This window comes from Myotis brandtii, unplaced genomic scaffold (assembly GCF_000412655.1).
Source record: "Myotis brandtii unplaced genomic scaffold, ASM41265v1 scaffold343, whole genome shotgun sequence".
NCBI classification, from domain to species: Eukaryota; Metazoa; Chordata; class Mammalia; order Chiroptera; family Vespertilionidae; genus Myotis; species Myotis brandtii.
The window spans coordinates 1944986-1949416 of NW_005363209.1; positions in this window are offsets into that span (position 1 = coordinate 1944986).

A 4431-nucleotide genomic window follows, 5' to 3' on the forward strand; every position below is an offset into this window, starting at 1 on the left:
CTCTATCTCTCTCCCTTCCTCTCTGTAAAAAATCAATAAAATATATTTTAAAAAAAATAAATTAAATAAAATAAAATAATTCCTCTAACTAATTCCCTTTTAATGCGCACAAATTTCGTGCACTGAGCCACTAGTATAACATAAAGGGAAAAAAAATTTGCCAAGCCTCTTATAGGTTCCCTTCCAAAACTCTTCCATTTTACCCCTGGGTAAATACAAACAAATACATCATCTTCTATGCATTCTAGGATGTAAAGGTAGTTGGGAAGCACTTCTTTAGATAAGTAAATCTTGTCTGATTTATACAGTTTGGTTAATGTCTAGCCTAGCCATAATCTGAAACTGCAATTGACATGTGTCAAGATAGTGGTCAAGTTAGTGTGTAACTCAAATATTCCAAGGCCTCATCAGCACAGTTACAAATTAGTTAACACCAATCCACAACCTCAGTTATCACAGCTTTAATATACCTCTCATCTCAGTCCTCAATTATTTAAGAGTCCCCAAGGATCAGTCCCCAACACCTTAGTCACAAATCAGGCAAGTTCAATTTGCAGCTTTCTCACTATTGTTTATTGAAGACCACTATTCACAAACAACTGGGACCCAACTTTTGCCATCCAGTAACCCACCTCCAGGCCACACTCCGGTATCCAAACATATCATCTCTGCCACCAGGTTCCAGAACCACTCCATCCAATATATCCCCTTCCTTTGCACATGAATATGCAGAAAACGGGCCCCAATGCTCAGGCAGCTACTCATACCACTGATACTGGCCTACTACTCTGCTTAAGACCTGAACATCTCTACCAAGAAATGATAAATGAAATGATTCTCTCTTCCTTAATTGGGTTATTTTAGAGGTAGCTCATTTATTTGTACATGTTCATAGCCTTTCTCCTCTAGGAAGAGGAATAGCTGGGTTGGAAAGGTTCAAATAACAGCAATAAGTCTATCCCCAGAACTCCTCCTCCTCGCAGTCATTCTTGTTGCAGTGCAGTTCCTTCTTCCAAACTTTCTGCCTGTAGCTTGTATTCTCTCTAAGGCACCTTGGAGTTCATTGTTAATAATTTGACCTTTCCAATATTCCCCCATCCTAATTCAGTCTATCAGCCATGCCTACCTGAATGCCAGAGTTATATTTCTAGAAAGATCCTCAGAGACCAAGGAAACCAATCTATGTAAATGATAAATAAGGAGTCTCCAGTTTCATTCTCAAACAAGATTCAATTGGAGCAGTGAATCATGTTATCTTAAGGCAACTGTATAACAGATAATCCTAAGAGACTATGTATATATAAATATATTCTTTATTCATGATAGATACATATTAAAGATGAAGACTGCCTAATTCTATCTGTGAATGGGGAACAAATTAGATGAGTTACCAAATACTCTGATAATGCCCAAGTAATGTCTTGGAATATTAGCTTTAGGATTTTAACAAACTTCATGATTGGCCAAGGGTACAAAATACTAAGGGTACCAAATACGTTTGAAAAACCTGTGGGGGAAAAACAAAAAGATCTTGGTATAGTTCAATATAGTTTTTCTGTTTCAGAGCAAAGGTAATTTTATGGCATAGCCCTATGCCCCAAAGCCACAATGCTATCCCATGACTATACTACAAAGGTCTCTCCAAATATTTAAGGAAACTGACCCATGAAAATATCAATGGGGACACTCAGGCAAACTTTTCCAACCCACAGATCTGAGTATTACAAGAAATTATATAGTCAATTGATTTGGGAATAATTTGGAGCATTTAGGACGGGTAATTGTTCAGATACAAAACTGCTAGAGAAATGTTACACATGTTCTAAAACTTGTACCAGAAATGAAAATGTAAAAAATTCTGAATGACCATGCTACTTGAACACTTACATACACAGGAAAACTAGTGAGAGACCAAAATACTCAGCATGGTTTGCCTGCCCTTTCTTTATCCGGTGTGGGTCTTCCTTCCACCCTCCACCTCCTGTCAGCTGTGTTGGCACTCCACTGTGATTCTGAGAAGTCCTTAACACACTGGACTGTCTGAGATACTTCCCCTCTTCCTGGAGAATCATTTCCCTCTCATTCATTTTATAAACTTTAATTCATCTCTCAGGAAGCACCATAAGGACTGCCTCCTTTGAAAGTTTCTCTGTCTTCTTGCCCCACCAGAATTATATTAATTAGAGTCATTTGTTTTAATCTCCTTCCCCTCTACTTGTCAGTGAATGCTCTGGCATCAGAAACTGGCCCCTTAATAGGTTAGATGTTGTCCTCTAGAACACTGATCGGGTATGTGCCCTGACTGGCTGCAGGAAAGAAAGTTGAATTAAAAAAAAAATGTACTGTGCACCAGATACAAGCTTGGAACAGTGCTCAATTCTAGATACACTGTACATACATCCTTATTCTTTATTAACATTACTACGGATGTGTCATTACCCAATTCAAACAATATTCCAGACAATTAAAGAGTTAAGTGTAAAAAAGTCAAATGATAAAGACTTTAGGAGATAATACATATGATATTTATCTAAACTCTCGCAGCAGTTCTCAACCTGTGGGTCGCAAACAATGAAAATACATCCTGCATATCAGATATTTACATTACAATATATTACAGTAGCAAAATTACAGTTATGAAGTAGCAACGAAAATAATTTTATGGTTGGGGGTCACCACAACATGAGGAACTGTATTAAAGGGTTGCAGCATTAGGAAGGTTGAGAACCACTGCAGGGGAAAGGCCTTTCACTGCTTAAAGGCAACAGAGAAAATCATAAATAAAAAGAGCAATTTGGCTACATATAAATGTAAATTTTTGCACAAGTAGAGGTATTTTAAAAATTGTTGAAGGGATGAATATTCAACCTGAAAGAGATTTCTAGTCATTAGCTTTATAAACATACAGATTTGTCAACAACAGCATAAGCAAAAATATATGTAGGCCAGCTTACTTCATGATAAATGCTCAAATGTGATACCTTTGAAAAATTGTTGCTAAGGGACACAGGAATTAATTTTCCAGTAATAGTCATTCAACAATATTCTCAACAGTTTCTGGGAACTAGTGGATGTTAAATTTAAAGTTTACCAGGAGAAGGAATGAATATCTGCCAGTTCATTCCCACCCAGCAATCTAGAACAAGAATAGTCCATGGCCAAGATTTAACCAACTTTCAATGCCTTAACAGAGTGTTTAAAAAAAAAAAAAACAACACAAAAAACCCCACAAATCAGGGTTTGTGAGGGCCTGGGACAGGAGGCGGGGGTGGACTGGAGAGAGTCGGTGGTGGGGGAAAAGGGACATATGTAATACTTTCAACAATAAAGATTTTAAAAATAAATCACCCACAAATCAGCCATAATATCCTTGTAAATAACTGTATATACATGTAGACTTGTATATAATTCATTAATATTTATATGCACATGAGTATGTATTATTGTAACCCTCCTATAGGACTCTTCTTGGAATCTGTAATGTCATTGCCTTAATTAAAAGTCTCTTCCAATGAGATGACTCAATATTTAAAGCCTATAATATAACATTCAGCAAAGACAAGCCTAAGATAGAATTTTGTTCTATGGCAAATAGTATCGTAATGATAATCCTATTTTAATAAATGTTTACAAAAAGATTCCTAAGGTTAAAATAAGAATCTATACTTTCTTGTTAATAGCATCTAATTGCTTACATAGGCACTAAACTTAAAAGAGCTTTATCTTGAATATAGTAAGAACAATTTGAATTTTTTTAATGTTCATAAACATTACACAGGGAATCTAAAGTGCTCAAAGTAAAAATGTCTCTTTCAAAAATGAAGTATTTTATTTTTATTGTTGACACTATTACAGATGTCCCCATATCCCCCCCTTTGCCCACTTCTAACCACCCCCCCTCCCCTGGCCTACACCACCTATTGTCTGTGCCCATGGGCTATGCATATGTGTTCTTTGGCTAATCTCTTCACCTTCTTTATCTAGGACCCCCACCCAACTCCTCTCTGAGATCTGTCAGGAGTAGTGAGAGATGTCTGGTCAAACTCTCACCCCTCTGACTGCTCCAGCCATCCTAGCAGAGATGCCGGACATGTGTATGAAGAAGCCACTTTAGATGTACCAGCCCCAGCAGAAATCAGGAGGCAGAAAAACTGCCCAGTTTAGTCCAGTTAACCCACAGAAATCATCCTATCTAATAAAAGACAAAAAGGGTAATTGACCATACCTTCGCTACACTTCCCATTGGCTAATCAGGGTGATTTGCAAATTAACCACCAACAAAGATGGCAGCCGGCAGCCACACAGCTGAAGCGAGCAGGAGGCTTGCTTGCTCCAGTGACAGAGGAAGCCAAGGTTCCCCGCCTGCCATGGCCCGGCTCTGAGCTCCGAAAGCAACAAAGTTTCAATTATAGAAGCTAAACAAACCCCAGA